The sequence below is a fragment of the Cryptomeria japonica genome, chromosome 10 (genome assembly GCF_030272615.1).
Source record: "Cryptomeria japonica chromosome 10, Sugi_1.0, whole genome shotgun sequence".
NCBI classification, from domain to species: Eukaryota; Viridiplantae; Streptophyta; class Pinopsida; order Cupressales; family Cupressaceae; genus Cryptomeria; species Cryptomeria japonica.
The window spans coordinates 707,823,639-707,842,024 of NC_081414.1; the positions used below are offsets into that span (position 1 = coordinate 707,823,639).

General features: G+C 34.2%; 1 long non-coding RNA gene across 1 annotated transcript in view; it reads left to right on the forward strand.

Moving 5' to 3' along the window:
• Positions 1 to 6,817: 6,817 nt before the first annotated feature.
• LOC131029277 (uncharacterized) overlaps positions 6,818 to 18,386 on the forward strand; it is a 43,081-nt gene continuing 31,512 nt past the window's right edge. Inside the window, exons 1-3 of the long non-coding RNA XR_009359220.1 lie at positions 6,818 to 7,465; positions 10,918 to 10,980; positions 11,160 to 11,286. This is a non-coding gene — a long non-coding RNA (uncharacterized LOC131029277). The remainder of the gene's footprint in view (positions 7,466 to 10,917; positions 10,981 to 11,159; positions 11,287 to 18,386) is intronic.

The window sequence follows — 18,386 nt, forward strand, 5'->3', positions numbered from 1 at the left end:
CCACTTCCTCACATGAGGACAAAAAATCCATGTTACATTCCTAATAGGATTACAAGTCAACATGCCAACTCCCACAAAATGATGAAATATAATGTGCAAACAAAGTTGTATTGTAGGATAATAAAATTAAATAAAAAATTAGATAAGTAACTCTAATGGCCTATGTTATGACTTGCAAAGGTTTAGACACCTTAATGCCAATATTATCCCACCTGTCGAAGACCTTTCAAGAACCACACAATCAACTACAAGGGATCGAGAGGCCCATAGAACTAGAACACCATCTAAACTTCTTTTTGTTTACATGTTTTGTCAATGCATTTGCAACAAATAGTAATCAATCTTGCATCAAGCAAAATATTTGAACATAATTGTCTAAGCATAATGGCTTCCTTAGAAGCATGAGTAGCTTCCATATACTTTATTTTTGTCATGGACAAAGTGAATATAGCTCGCCACTTACTCATCAAACTAATAGCACCAATATACATAGTGAAAACATAAACATTTTAGTAGATCTTCAATTATCAATTTCACCTACCCAATTTGAATCCACATATGCACTGATAATCAAAAAAATTTGAGGTCCAATAAGATAACCATGAAAACACAAGGAATACTTGAAATAATTTATCAAATACCTAAACACTCTCTTAACTGCATCCTAACGCACTTGTCTAGGATTAACCATCTATCGACTTAGGACTTTCTTTGCTTGGACAATGTCTAGTCTAGTACAAATCATATCATACACAAGACTACTAACAACACTCCCATATGGTACATTTCCCATGTCCTCCACCTTAGTAGGATATTTTCGACAATTCTCCATAGATAAATTTGTTCCTTATACAACAAGAACTATATATCATGGATCTACAATCTGTCATCTTGAATCTCTTCAACACTGAATTCACATACTTATTTTAGCTTTACAAAAGCTTTTTGTTAGCTATATCTCTTTTGATCCCCATTCCTAAAATGTACCTAGCTACACTTAAATATTTCATTTTAATCTATGCTAACAACTAAGGCTTCAAGTCAGGAATCAAGTATCCATTCTCAAATAATAACATATCATCCACATATGATACAATAATGAGAATGTATCTATTATACATTTTGAAGTAAACACAATGATCAAATTTATACCTTTTAAATCACAATTTCAACACATAGGTATCAAACTTTTGGTACCACATTCTAAAAGACTGTTTTAGACCATACAAAGACTTTTCAACTTGCAAACTAGATTTTCTTCTACATTTTACCTAGAAATTATCTAATTGTGATATATAGATGTCTTCCTCGAAATCACCATGAAGGAATGTTGTTTTCACATCCATTTGCTCGATTTACCAGTCATGACCTATAACAAGTGATAATAAGAACCAAATGGATGTCAGCTTTGCAATGAAATAGAAAATCTCACCATAGTCTATTCCCTCGACCTGCGAATTCCCATTTCGTGACTAAGTGTGCTTTATGCTTCTTAAAATTGCCATCAATACCTAAATTTTTCTTGAATACCCATTTTCATCCCATAAGCTTGCATCCTTTAGGCATAGGTAACAGATCCCATGTATTACTATTATTCAAAGGTTCCATCTCTTTGTCCATGACTTTCATCTAGGAATCTGCATCACCCATACCCATAGCCTCTCTAATAGTCCTTCATTCATCAGTGTTAGCAATCAAAGTAAAAGTACATCAAGAATATAACAATGAATAACTAGATCTATCTAGTTGCCACCTGATTCTTGTAGACCTCTTCAAATTTTTAGGTTGAGGTTCTTCTTCTTCTTTTAAACTTTTGTAGCTACCAAAGCTCTCCTCACAATAAGGTCCATTAGGAGGTTGTAGTTCTTTCTCAGGGGTAGAAGGAATTTGAATGACCTCCTTGTTCTATTTCTCCCCTTTCTCTAGTTTTAGCTCAATTTTAGAAGGTATCATCTCTTTGAAGATAACACTTTTTGCTATAAAGAACCTTCTCTATCACTAGATCCTAAATATTATACCCTTTTACACTAACACCATAGCTGATTTAAAGATGTACTTAATTGCCTTGTCTCCAACTTAGATCTTTCTCACTCAAAACATGATCATAAGTTTCACAACCAAATATTGAAGAATTCTTTCTTGACTACACCTCCATAGGTGTCTTATTAGTAAGTATTGATGTAGGAGATTTGTTTACCAGATAGTAGACAATGGCTACAAATTTGGCTAAAAAATATTGTTTGAGGATAGCATCATTGAGCATACTCCTAACACTCTCCATAAATTTCCTATGCATCCTCTCTACAACTCCATTTTGTTGATGGGTATATGGAGTTGTCTTATGTTTCTCAATCCCATGGTCCTTATAGAACTTGTCAAAATATGTTGAACAAAACTCAATAAGAGCTCTAAACTCCTTAAATCGACTAAAGACTATAATTTTGAGAACATAAACAATTGCCTTCTACTATAGTCATCAATGAATGAAATAGAATATATAGGTTTAATAAGACCAAAAACACAATAATGAATCAAATCCAACAATCTAAAAGATTTATGAGAAGCTGAGTAAAACTAAACACAATCTTGCTTTCGATAAATGTAGTGTTCATAAAAATCAAATGCAAGATTAAAATCATCAAGCCCCTCAACAAGACATTTATATTTTTAGGGTTTTGAGACCCTTCTCGCCAATGCGACCAACTCTTTGGTCCCACAACATTGTATCCTTTGTAATTTCATCTCCAAATAATTGACACCCTTATGTACTCATAAAGAATGATCACTAGATGTAGAAGCAATATACCTCTTCATAGCTCTATTTGACAATGTGGATGAAGAATCCATTTGAAGCTTGCTTATTTACCTCCATAAAAGTACTACTGCAATGTACAATGTTGCATCCAAATTTTACAAGGTGCCAATTTGAACACTCTTACCAAACACCATATCCCATCTGGTTATTTTCCATGCACCTTGTGAGAAAACAACCTACACACCCACATGACTCAATTTACTTACAAACAATAGGTTTCATACCAAACTGGGGATATGCAGTTCTAACACCATTGATCTCCTTCACTTTGCCATCAGGGAATCTAATCTTGATTCTTCCACAACAAATAATTTTTAAACGAGAGTCATCACCAAGGTACACCTTCCCAACATCATTTTCTTCATACTTTGTGAACCAACCCTAATGTGAGGTCATGTGGAATGATGCACCCGAATCTATCAATCACACACCTTCTAATGCATGTGTTGCCAAGGCTACAACAAAGGCTTCATCACCATTCTAAGAGGATCTATCTGGATTTTAATTAGAGGGACTTATTTTATTATTCTTTTTCTCTTCCTCTCATTATTTATAGAAATGACTAATTTTTTGTAGTTCCAACACTTTGCCTTGGACTTTCTAGGAGACTTAGATCTCCCACAATATTTGGATATGCCTCTTTCTTCTTTCTTTTCTCTTTCAATCTTCCATGAACTACAAGAGCCTTCTTAACCAACTTAAAAGTTTTCTTTCGCATCTCTTTAAAAAATAATGATGCTAACACCTCATCCATCTTGAACTTAGTGGTTGTACTCCCAATAACCATAACAAGGTGGTCCCATGAGTGACAAATAACACAATATAATAATGCAACGATCCTCCTCCTCTATCTTGTCACCAATATAAACCAACTGAGTAACAATCATATTAAAGGCTTCAAATGATTGACTAGAGATCCCCCCTTCTATCTTTAGAGAATATATCTTCTTTCTCAAGAATAGCTTGCTTACCAAGGATTTAGCTTGATAAGACATTTCCAAGCTTCTTCCTTAGAAGTTGTGTCATCTTCTCTCCATGGACATTTAATAAAACAAGCTTTGCTAAATAGAACCTTATGAAGAGCTTAACTTATTGATTCATTGTATCCCAACCATCCTAGGCCATAGTGACTAGTTTCGTTTTGGATATTGCAATCCATAGATCTCAATCTATAAGCATATCCTCCAATTTTAATTTCCAAAATTCGAAGGTAGTGTTGTTAAACTTCTCCATATTTATTTTTTCAAATGTGGTCGCCATTTCTACTTGCAACAAGATTTGAAAATTTTCTACAAAAGCTCTTACTAAAACTCAGATCAATATAAAAAACTTACTACCTAACAATAACAACAAAACCAAAACTGGATAGACTCTAATACCAATTTAAAAGAAGAAAAGGTGTGAAAAATGCTTCTTAACATTAATATAGGGGGAGATTATGCGAATTTTCCTTACAAATCTAATTGTGACAGAATGAGAAATACATGCAGAAGGAGATATTAAACATGCAAAGAGATATTACACAATGAACACAAGATATATGTGAGGGAAATACTTTTGAGAGAAAAATCCCACACTCCAAAAGAACAATATTTTGTATTAATTGAAGCAACTATTACAATACAATGACAATACATTGCTTGTTCAATGAGAGTCTTCAACAATTAATCTAAAAACACTTTGAATATGCTCTTAAATACAACCTTATATAGAGAAAATACAACCATACATCTATAGCTTCTAGAGAAAGCTAGAAGAGAGGGTCATCCAAAAACACTTGGCATATTTTCCAACCACTTGTAAGCATGTAGATGACACATGTACATCATCCTTTGATTCCTCATTCAAACCTCCAAAGTTGGGCACCCAAAATTTTCTAGATGCTCTTACACATTTTACAACTATCATAAAATTTGTTATAACTGACAACACTTACAACTATAAGATAAACTATCATAATTGACTATTAATAGTTGATTCTCTTACAACTTGTCATAACCTAACTTGGGTGCCCACCTTCTTTATGCAAAGGTGTCTCTTGACTCTTGTCCATTTTATCATAGAATCTACCATATGTTGTCATATGTAAGTGTGTCATAAAAGCTATCATAGATTCTCATAAAATTGTTATAACATGACACATGCCACCTACATATCAATAATCCAAGACTATCTGAGTGAGACACCTATTTCCTCATGTGAGGACAAAAAACTCTATGTCACCTTCGTATTAGGATGACAAGTTAACATGCCAACTCTCACAAGATGGAAAATAACACATACAAACAAAAATGTATAGTAGGATAATAAAATAAAATAAAATATTAAATAAAGAACTCCAATTACCAAAGTTAGGACTTGCAAAAGTTGAGACACCTTAATCCCAACACATAATAAGGGTTTTAGGTACATGTTCAAGATTATCATAGGTAAGAAAAGTTTCCTAAATCTCACTAGTTTGAGAATTATTAGGAATAAAATGAGGGTTTTGGACACAAACAATATACTTATTTGGCAACAAAGGATGTGAGGCATTAGCAATATTTGTAGGAATATCTAGAAACTCTCCTAAAGTGGAAGATTTGTTCACAATATTATGTTGTTGCTTATTAATAGAATTTGTACTTTGCAGTTGACCATGACTTGCAATGTCTTGCATTATGTCATCATTTCTTTGATTTTCAACCATCATATATTGGTTTTCATGCTAATCATCTTAAAGACTTGAATGTATTTCTCCCAAAATGACAAACTTAATTTTATTTTAAGCATTAGTTTTATTCCTTTTAAGGTGAGGAGGTTGAAATTCACCTCTTGTATGAACCATGGTAAAACCATTATAATTATAAGGATTGACAGTAGATCCTTGATTATCTTATTGAATTCTTTGGTTGTCCTTTTTATCTTCTTAAGGAATATTCTCTAAAGAATCAACTAATTTGAGCTATGGGCAATCTTGAAAAAGATGTCCATAATGATGACATTACCTACATCTAAAACGAATGGCTTCATATTTGATGAGGGTTTGATGAGAAACAAAAACTTCCGCATGAATATTAAGAGTCTTTGGCAAAAGATTATTGAGATATAGTTCAACACAGATACGAGCATAACTAGAATTTTTATTCCCTTTTGCAATCTATGAAATTCTTCAATAAGTATTCAATGAATCATCCAAAAGTTTTAAGAATTCATCTTTAAAAAAAATCAAAGACAAAACAAATAAATGGATCTAGTAATTGAAACCTTGGATGGGAGTTTCATTATTGGAATAAAGTCTAAAAGCTAGGGTTTCATGAAAAGCCCAATATGCTTGAAAAAATAAGGACCACCTTAAAAATTCAATCATAATCAACAACATTATTAAAAAACAAAAAATACCCATTAGCAATGTAGAGTAATCCCCATGTCTTCTTCAATCAACCAAATTCTTGTGTGCGCAATCTTCAAGTATCAGTGAACCCCATGAACTTACAAATAAGAACATGCCTCTAGAAGAAAACTAAATCTTTAGTCAAATTTCTTTATTGAAAGGAAGACACCCATTGATATTTAAATTATCAAATATTTCTTTGTGAAAAAAACAATTTTTTGAACAAGATCTGCTATAATGTTTAGGACACTAAACACATGCAAATACTGATTAAAGCATAATTTATTTAAACAAATTGAAGAATGATTATGAAGATCAACTATGAAGCCTCTAAAATTCATAAAATGAAAAAAAGAAAACAAAGAAAATCAATAGCAACAATAGTTGGAAAACACAATAAAACGAGGTCGCACCTACAATGCAGCAACATATAAAAACATGCAAAGGCAAAAACCTTAGCTCTCCACAATCAATAAAATAATAAAAATATCGCTAAAACAAACGAGTACTGTTGAAATAGATTTATTCATTATTTTTGTGATGGGTGAAAAAATAACACTTTACTTCATATATTCACAAATCAAATTTCAAATTTGTGTGCCGTTTGGAAAATGGGGATAAAACAACAGACGAAATGGAGGGTATTTTGGCGGCGTACATGAACACATGATAACGCAGACAGAAAAACGCCCGAGAATGAGCTTAAATTCATAAATTCACAAATCGATGTTCAAATTTTGTTCCGTTGGAGAAAGCAACGAACAGAATGGAGGTACGCTGTTTGTTCTCTTCAACGTTCCAATTTTGGCGCCCTACATTAACAAATGATAATTCTGACAAGAAAAGCAAATAATTCAAATATTTTTGCCAAAAAAGCAGCTTGCAGCAAAGGTTTCCGTCTCATTATTCCATAGATATGGGAAAAGATTTCCCCCGAAGTAGATAAACCAAGTTAACGACCACAAGTTGAGGGCTCAACAGCTCCCATTATATTGTAGGAGCCGGAGGACAGCCCAATTCCGATAAAAAAAATGCCCAGAAAAATGCAGATAGACTTTGCAATGAGTATACTCATTGATGGAGATATGCAATAAGAATTTGCATTTGAATAGGATTATATATTGTAGCAGCAGAACCTCCGACGAAGCAGGAACAAATATGGGAAATAAGATAGTCCCTAAATCTAATGGGGCAAGAGGTCGGGTTAGTGGTTCTACTGCTAAATCTCTCGCTAAAAGTTGCCCTAATGTCCAGCTGGTCCTTGCAGGCAGGAACAGGTAACATAGCTTACAACAATGGTTCATATGAATTCAGTTTAAACATATAGTATATCATAAGAATTGGGTTTCGTTGTACTCGACGTCTAGGCGGTGTTGCGGAATGATAATGAAATTTTAGTATGATAGTGGTAGACACTCCTAAAACTAGGATTAAATCCAATTCTATCAAAGAAAAGGGTAGCCTATATCTCGAGGATGTTTGAGTCCGGCACTTGTTCAGAAACTTCAATAATATGGTTTAAGCCTACACCGCACCGCATAAAAGGGTATACATAACTTCATCCAAGATTTTAGACACAGTAAATTAACAAGAAGAAAAGAGCTTATGACCTAAAAAGTATCCTGTGATTTTTTTTGGCTAGAAACCATTTCCATGTTATGAATAATCTCACATTGACCTAAGGAGCAAACCAAAGAGATGATTAGCCGACATTGTTTCTGGTAGTTTGATTCAAATGGCATGATATTTACCAAATGTTCTACCAATCTGGTGGACCCCGGGTGGTAACCATGGGAGGAAAACACTTATTAAACATGAAGTCAGAACAAATAGACGCTAATTGACATGAGATATTGTCATTTCCCTGTTGAAAATATTGAAAAAAAATGACTCTATTGTCATTTCAGAGACAATGTTAATATCTGCTCGCATATACTGCACATGGAACATGTTCGGGCTTCAATTACTATCTATGATATATAATATTCTTACTTAAGACCTAGGGTATGCAGTGAAAATATCTTATATGGTTGTTCTTAAACACAGTTAGGAGTCCGTGAGGGATTATCTGTCAAACCCTCCATGGGTGTTCCCATTAGGTGCTTAGTTTAGAGCTTTATACTAGCAAAACAGCTTCCATGGTCAGTGGCATTTGATGGATGGTTCAACTTATGCATCTGTAAGTGGACTATATTATTGAGGGCACACAATGTCCATACTACAGTCGCCTAAGAAAGATGTAGACTATATGGATATGTACAAGATATCACGGGGTAGCAGTTATAAAGTTTGTATTCTCAAATATAGTCACCTACTGTTGTTAAATTGTATTCATCTTAGTACAATTTGGCCATTCCTTGATCACTTTCCAAATTGTTTCTGCATTATCTTAATTTATATTTCTTAAAATATGTCTAAGCATGCTTGGTTTACTATTAAAATTGGATATATCCAGTTCAACAGGGAGAAAGGGATTTTAATTAACATACATTTCTTTCAAAGAAGGCTTCATATGTCTAACACACAAGTTGCACAAATGCAAGTGTTTCCTGCTATAAGTTTCTCTTGCTGCAAAGTGGGCTCTTATCATATCCCACATCATTGGACTTAATCTTCTAGATTTCCTTGTTGTTTGAGTATGATCACCACTCTAGTTTTAGCTAGAAATTCAATGCCTTCTTCATGTATAGTTGGAATCTTTGGTATGATGATTTAGTTAATTTGTCCACCACCACTAATATCTACTCAGTGTCTCGGGTTAATTATAAAATGCATCTCACATGACAATTCTTTCTCTTTTATAACTAAAAGACTTTTCCATATGGTGAATATCTGTATTCCTTCCAGTCCTCTGCAGGGAATCTCATAATGTGGGGCCCCTGTTTTGAATCCCGCTGTCAACATCTATGAGCTTTTTTTTCTTGTTTCAGAGACAGCATAATTGATATATGGTGGTCCTGAAGCTAGAAAACAGATTCAAGCTTTTACAAGTAGAAGAGAGATGCACCAGGTTATATTATTGACTACATGAATGCTAGGTGCAAGTGAGGATAAAGGAGTCAACATCAAAAGAAGTGGTCTAAATGGAGAAATGGAGCTCGCCCTATTAATGGTCACACCCAGTTTTGATCTCCTTCCATTTGTACTTTTTTAGTTTTAAATCTATCACCAACTTGAGGTCCAAAATTATAGCCTTCACTACAGCCACATCATTGGTGTTAATAGCCAAATCTCAGTTATAGCTGTAGTATCAGGTTATGTGGAGTATATACTGTAATAGTGTTTGCATAATGATTATTCTTTGCTTGATGGATTTTTTAAGAGAGAGTGTGTTGTACCATTTCCTCACAAATTCTCCAAAATTTTAATTTCCCTGCTGTAAACTGAGAAAATGGTTTTAACTAGCTGGATGTAAGACTAAGAAAGCAGCATCACCTATTGAATAAATTCCCTGCAGGCTACCTATGTAAAATCTGGCTACCAGTACTACAAGGTAGCATGTGGCAGTTGGGATGGACAATTAAGAGAAGACAGATTTATTCATGCACTGTCTATCAATGATCTGTCTGTTGTTTCCTTTTGTATTTTACTCTGTAAATTGCATGAGAGAGGATGAGCTCATGTATGCTAATCGTTTAGCTTGTTGCATATTTTTTTACTTTTCCAATAGGTCATGGAAGGAAAAACAATCACGAGGGAGTGGTTGAAAAAGGTTCTTTTATCACCAGAAAAGTAATTATACTAGAAGCCTTAAGATTCACCTTTCCATTCAGAAAATATCTAGGTTTGATTCTCCTCTCACATGAAAATGTTCATTCTATCCTCTTGTATATTTCTCACAATTTTCGGATTCTTATGGCATTTAGAATTATACCTTTGTCCTTCCATCACTCAGTTCAACCAGTAGATAAATTTGACTAATAACTTTATATCTTTTGCTTATGAACACCAATCATTTTCCGAGCTTGTCAGTTGAGAAAATGCTTACCTTGCTTATGAGATGCAAATATTTAATTGTACTTATTTGATTATTTATTCAAAAACTAGGACACATTCTGCCCACCGGAAAGGTGTCTCTGGTATTTCCTTCATAGTGCTCTACCTTAAGACTATTTGTCCTTTGGACTGTCAATTTTTTCTCCCATAATTATTGTAGCTGATGCTCAAAATGATTAGTACATATATCCAAATTAATCTTCTCTTCAAATCAGCACCTGGTAACTTTGTATGATGTGTACCATATTGGAGCTAAGTTAGCTGAAACATCTCCATTTCCCATTGCCCAATAGGACCTGGGAAAGAGTTCCATGTGAAACTGGCCCCATGCTACCTCTCAAAGAGAGAAGAGTTGGGGTGTAAGAGAGTGTATTGTAGCAGGGGAGAGGTGGGAAAGGGAGAGGGAGGAAGGGATTGCATTAAAAGTAGTAGAGCGACTAGAAAAATAGAAAATAGCAAAATAATAATGGATTTGTGAATGATGATATGGTGTTTTTTAGGCTGCATATTGAAATATCTTTCGGGACTGAACTCTTCCTACTATAATAAAATAACATTTGATGTTTGTGGAATCATGATAATTAAACACTAGATAACTAATGTTATAGGATAGGCCTTTTTCTACTTATTCTCCACATTAAGATGTATAAATGATTGAATCTATATAACATTTTGAGTTTGAGATTGTTGGCCTTTTTTTTTTAAATATCCGAGCCATGATATGGTAATGCAGGTGTGGATCTCATTCCAAAGGGAAGAAAAATGTACAGTTCTAGAAACTGCAATTTCTACTAAGGTGATTATTTCTTTGTTCTTTTTAATTTCTTTTATGTATGTCAGTATGTCACTAATACTAAATATCATAGTTTAGTTTATTTTATCAAATTAATATGTTTCTGAGTATATTTCATTGAATGGCCTTTTTTTTGTTGTTGCAACTTTCATTCTTAAAATTGTCGTGTTGTTGTTTTGCAGACAGCTTATATAGATGCATGTGATGATTGGAGGTATTCATGTCTAGCAAAGACTTTTCATGAAAAATCTGTAGCTGCAGGAGTCCCTGCTATCACCGCAAGAAGGATTTACCCTGGAGTGAGCAACTGTATGCCGTCTACAAAAGCCTTTCTTTGTTTTTTCAGGATATGCATTTCATAAAAAACATTATATGTCAGTAAAATTCATGGCTGCAGTTATTTACATACTTTTTGTGGACATATGAGCAGTAATTAGCATGTGCTGTATCTTTTGTTCTTACCAGCTGTACTGAAATGATAATTTTTTATGACATTTTTAACCAATGTGGTGTACTTATTAAGTGCTAAATTTTGTAGGAATTGCTTAGAGCCTGTATTGGATGTTTAGAACAATATTTGGTCATCACTGTAGAAAGTCTTGAATGACTACTCGATGGATATAATTTTATAAATTATCTGAACTAAAAGACTAAAGCTTACTTACTTTTGTTTTTGTGGTATAATTGTGAACTAACTGCCAATTCCATCCACAACATATGAGGTGCCCCAGCTTAGATTCATATCATTCATTGTGAATGTGAGTTACCTCAGTTGAATCCCCAATCCCCCAATGACCCCTGAATTACATTAATAGAGCCATATCATTCAGTGGGCCCCGAGTAACCTCAATCAACCTCCATATTGACCATTGAGGATGTTAGTTACCTTGAATAAACCCATAGATTTCATTGACAGGACATGAGCTACTTCAGTTACCTTCACTGATCTTAAACTCAGTCAATAATCACTGAATCACCTCATCTTAGCCTTACGGGCTTAATCCCATGAGCGATCTCAGTTGCAGATTTCACAATTCATAGTTTACCAACATTTATGAGCGAAATGGATCATTTATGATGGTGTATTTCTCATAATTATTTTAGTACCTATATTTCATAATGAAATGCTGTCAAATCACTACTACAGTCAAACTGGTAAAAGATGTCAACTTCTCTGTCAAACAGCAGCTGTACAGTCAGTGTAGAAGTATTTGGCCATGCATCAGCATTTAGTGAGGATTACTTCTCTGGCGTTCAAAGTTCTCACAGTTGTAAAACAAAGGTCAATGCAATGGGCAAAGTCCTTGGTCAATACTTGGTGCCAGGCTTGTGGCATCACAATATGATGCAATGACATCAACAGTATAGAAAATATGCAATGAATGATGTCACTGTTGACAAATTTGAGGAAATTAAGGGCTGAGGTGGTACTAGCCGTGCTATTCAGCATGAGCTGTGTAATTAATAATCCTATTTACTGGGCTGGATAGGAGAGAGGAAAATAGGGTATTAATACTGACATATCAAGGAAATCATTATAGCTTGAGTGCTGGTGTGATGATTAGTAGATGATGCCATAATGAAGTCAAGTTGTAAATGATGATATCATTTACTTCTTGTCAATGAGATTTCTACTCCTAGTTGTGTCTTTATTATCAAGATTTCTTCTAATAGTTTAACTTTAAGTACATAGTGGATTGCCCCTTTTGAAGTGAAGGCTTACTTAGGGCTGGAACAAAGATTGCTTATTATGATGGATATTATTTGAAATATATAGATTCAAACATTAGCATTAGTGATCATTTTGGGAATCACAGTGAATTACTTTATCACTGAAACAGATATATGCTATCATGTACAGTGGCTTTACTTCTGGCAAGACATCATGTCATGAAAGTTTCAAAAGAATGCTATAAAGTACAGCAGCGATACTTGATCGATGATGTCATAATAGAGACAATAACTTCTTTGACCTTCAATTACTTCGTTGACCATTGATGACATTGGTTACCTCTACTAAAACCATAGATTTCAATAACAGGACATGAGGTACTTCTGTTACCTTTATTGATCGTAAAATCAATCAACAATTATTGAATTACCTCATCTTAGCCTTATGGGTAAAATCCCATGAGTGATCTCAGTTGCAGATTTCACAATCCATAGTTTACCAACATTTAAGGGTGAAATGGATCATTTATGATGGTGTATTTCTCATAATCATTTTAGTGTCTATATTTCATTATGAAATACTGTCAAATTACTACTACAATCAAACTGGTAAAAGATAATGAACTTATCAGTCAAACAGCAGCAGTACAGTCAGTGTAGAAGTATTGTTGGATTCTGCAAGAAGCGAGAAGTGAGTTAAGATCTGATGTCGTTCGTAGATCACATGCACCTCCAAGCAATAGATGATCGAAGATCAAAATAGTTGAATGAAGATAAATCTGAAATGAGAGAAAAATAGAGACAAAAGCGAATTTTGAGAAGACTCTCACCGAACTATCATTGAACTAGTGAAGGTGAGAGTATAGTGCTTATTATATAAAAAGATAATTCCATATACATCCAAGAGGTGCATTAATTCTCATTCCCCATAAAAAGTGGGAGGTTTAACCTACTTGGTAAATGTCAAAACATGTGGCATAAGCTCCTTACATGAAAACAAAAATGGAGTTATAAAGTTGGCACATAAAGCCAAAAGAGGGTGAGAAACCCAACTACCGCATAACCCACTTAGGAAATGACAAAATAGTGGCTATGTGAGGTGGCACAACAAGTCAAAAGAGGGTGTGTAACTCAACTACCCATGAGTAGGTGGGAGTTACACATGTAGTTGAAGTATTTAGCCACGTGTCCTCATATTAACCACTCTAATAACCTAAACAAGCTTATGATGCGTAGGAAAAATAAATACCCCCAACATAAGGACAAATTTAAAACCTACTCTAACAAGTATTTGGCCATGTATCAGTATTTAGTGAGCATTTTTTCTCTAGCATACAAAACTCTCACAGATATCAAACAAAGGTCACTGCAATGGTCAAAGTCCTTGGTCAATATTTGGTAGACTTGTGGTATTTATGATGCAGCGACATCAACTATATTGAAAATATGCATTGAGCGATTTCACTGATGACAATTTTGAGGAAATTAAGGGTTGAGGTGGTACCGGCCATGCTATTCAGCATGGGCTATGTAATTAATAATCATGTTTACGAGGTTGGCTAGGAGAAAGAAAAATAGAGTATCAATACTGACATATCAAGAAAATTATAATAGTTTGAGTGCTGGTGTGGTAGTTGATAGATAATATTGTAATGAAGTCAATTTGGAAACAATGATATCATTGACTTCTTGTCAATCAAATTTCTACTCTTAATTGTGTCTCTATTATCAAGACTTCTAATAGTTTAACTTTAAATACATAGTGGATTTTGCCCCTTTTGAAGTGAAGGGTTACTTAGGGCTTGAACAATGATTGCTTATTATGACGAATTTTATTTGAAATATATAGATTAAAACATTAGCATTAGGGATCATTTTGGGGATCACTGTCAATTACTTTATCTCTGAAAAAGATATATGCTATGAAGTACAATGGCTTTACCTTTGGCAAGACATCATGTCGTCGAATTTTTCAAGAGTCATATCAAATACAACAGCTATACTTGATAGATGATGTCATAAAGAAGTCAATGATTCTTTGGCCTTCAATTACTTTGTTGACCCTTTAGGACATTGGTTACCTCAATGATACCCATAGATTTTGGTGACAGAAAATGAGCTACTTTAGTTACCTTTATTGATCCTAAACTCAGTCAACAATCATTGAATTGCCTCATCTTTCTCTTACGGGCCTAATCCCATGAGTGATCTCAGTAGCATATTTCACAATTCATAGTTTACCAAATTTATGGGTGAAATGGATCTCTAATGATGGTGTATTTCTAATAATCATTTTAGTATTTATGTTTTATAATGGAATATTGTCAAATCACTAGTACAGTCAAAGTGGTAAAAGATTGTCAACTTCTTAGTCAAACAGCAACAGTACAGTCTGTGTAGAAGTATTTGGCCATGCATCAGTATTTAGTGAGGATTACTTCTCTGGCCTTCAAAGCTCTCACAGATGTCAAACAAAGGTCAATACTTGGTAGGCTTGTGGTATGACAATATGATGTGATAACATCAACTGTATTGAAAATGTGCATTGAATGATGTCACTGTTTACAATTTTGAGGAAAACAAAGGTTGAGGTGGTACTAGCCATGCTTTTCAGCATGCGCTGTGAAATTAATAATCATGTTTATCAGGTTGGCTAGGAGAGAGAAAAATAGAGTGCTAATACTGACATCAAGAAATCATGATAGCTTGAGTGCTGGTGTGATAATTGATAGATATGTCATAATGAAGATAATTTATAAATGATAATACCATTAACTCCTTGTCAATCACATTTGTACTCCTAGGGGTTTCTTTATTATCAAGATTTCTCCAAATAGTTTAACTTCAAATACATAGTGGATTGCCCCTTTTGAAGTGAAGGGTTACCTAGGGCTGGAACAAAGATTGCTTCTTACAATGGATTTTGTTTGAAATATACATATTCAGACATTAGATTTAGGGATCATTTTGGGAACTGTTACTAGATTTTCACCTACAAGCTCAATCAGGTAGAGCCACTAGGTTCTTTTTGAGCAAGTGGTATATTTCATAGCCTCTCTATGTTGCATTCAAGTACAAATGAAATAACCTCAAAAGAATGTAGAAAGCAAAGATTGCAAAGTAAAAGCATTTCATTGATATAAATGTACGAAGCATAGAAAGATTAGGCAAGTCTTTCGGAAAGAATGTAATCTTTATTAAAATGATAGAATGCATGTCTCACACAATAAGCCGTGAGACTGACCATGTTCATTCAATATGCATGATGCACATGAAAGCTAAATTATACATGAATAAGTAAATGCTAAAAATGCATGTCTAGAGGGTGACCCGTCATTGCCTGAATGACTGGCACTCGTTGGCTGATCCATAAATCTGCTGGTGTCATCCTGCTCCTCCTTGCTTCCCAGGTCCTCAATGCTCCTTTTTCCTGCATGATTCAATAGGTAATAAGTTAGAACTGTGTTCTAAGCAATGAAAGGTCATACAATATACATGAGCATTCACTTATACATGTATAAGTCAGTCTTGATGTGCAAAGAAAGGAGATGCATATTTTAGGTGTCCAAGAGAAATCGAGAAAATCATCATACATAGGCATATTATTTCTAACATGTTTGCTTCATGTGCAGCTACAAATCTGATCATGTTCATTTTCAGCATGTGGGGTGAAATGGGCTCCCACAAGGGTTGAGCCCGACATGCTAAGTTATAGACAGCGTTGTTACAGTGCCATCAAAGAAAGGCATATAGTCCCTAACAAAAGATGTAGTCACGATGCATTTGAAGAACAACCATAGAAGGAGGAATTGTCATGATGGAGAGCCTATAAGGATGCAACGACAATCCAATTATTGAAAGTCATAGAGAGCATGCATGGAAGAAGCAAATCAGTCTTACTATTTGTTGTGAATCTCAAAGCCTAAGGTATCAATTATTCCATTCATTTTATCAGAATTTTGTAGCAACATTCTAAAAATGTCTTATCCTCTCAAATCCAAGAATGCAGTCTTTTTTCTAAGAGCTAGCACAGTTAAAAGGTCACATCGACTATCAAGGTAATGGTGCCCTTGAGCTGTTATGGAAAGGACAAATACAGTGCTGATTTCAAAAGATTAGCAGGGATGGTCATGGTGTCCTATTTATTTCTTAGAGGGGACTTCACAACTTTAATCACTATGAAGATGCCAATACACAAATAAAATACAGTAACACATCCATGGACTAGATTACTGTCAAGATGAATACGGTCTAAGAGCTCAAAACAAGAATGGAATAGCAGCCTAAAGATGACAACGCAGCAGTTATAACAGTCAGGGCATGAATGAACAAACCAGCAAAGTTTTCAAAGACACACCGAGGTTGGAGATCCAACGCATAGGGAGTATTCCATGACCTCCAAGGCATGATCACAAAATGCAAGTATGCAACCCCAATAGTGCAGATAGATTCAAATTTGCGGGGGAGCTACATCGATTTTTTGGCATTTCAACAGCAGCAAGTTTTTATAGTTATTTGCAAATACAGTTTTTTCAGAGAAATGACTTTCAGAATTAAGGGGAAATATGCACCTGAAAATATTTAATGTTGTTGAGAATTCGAAGAGAAAGATCCAAGAAGAAGAAGCTCCCACGGCGGCACCCAACACATCAGCGAAATCCGCCCAGAAATGTAAAAAATGCGCCTAGTAGCAAGAGAAGCCAGCAAAAGATGCCTAGTTTGCTATCAAACGAGGAGTATGGAGTAATAAGTCCCTGCGGATTTTCCCTCATAGCGATACTCAGAGATCACGAATGGTGCAAGGCAATCATGGCGCTTTCAACTCGCCCAAACCCTCATGGCGGCCCTTTCAAGTTTCCAGCAGATTCTTCCAAAACCCCTATGAAAGCTTAGTCATGGCGGCACTCAGCACTGGTAAAATATTGTAATACGCCTTCAATCAGATCGTAGCCCTGCAATTTTTCTCTATCTTTTTCCTCAGACCCTCATGGCGGCTACCTCACGATAGCAGAAGGATAAAATTTTTATCGAATGCCAAGGACAAAGATGAAATGAAAACTTTAGGGTTCTATTTACCCTATATGCATCGCTTATTACATTGGCATTTATTTTGCCTTTGTTTTATTTTTTATTTCTCTTTCTCTATCTCCACGCGATTTTCCAAAGGAGTGAGCTTTATTTTATTTTTTACATTTAAGTCAATGCTCTATACTTATTAAGTGATTTGTATCTTATCACTTAATAATTTGGGATAAATAATATATATATTTATTAAGTCGTAATATGCAAATCATTTAATAAGTATAGATAATAAAGTTATAAACACAAGACATTAATGAAATAATAAATTTATTTAGTAAAATGATTTTTAAAAAAAATCATTTTATTAAATATATTTCTTATTATATTAATGTCTTGCTTTATTTTTTTATTATTATTTATTTTTATTTTAATAAAAATATTAAAATTACTTGTTAAAGTGAAGTGATTTATTTATCACTTTAATAAATAACTTTATTATTTTTATTAAAATTTTGACTTAAATAGTTAAATGTAAAAGATAAAAGATAATGTAAAAGCTTATTAAAGTGATGTTTTATAAATCACTTTATGAGACGTTATTTGCATTTTTGATAAAGTCAAGAGGGAGATATTTTTGGCATTTATGAAGGCTTGCAGGCCTGTCAGGAGATATTTTGGGGCCATTTATGGTGCTTTTATGAGCTTTTATGGTTGCA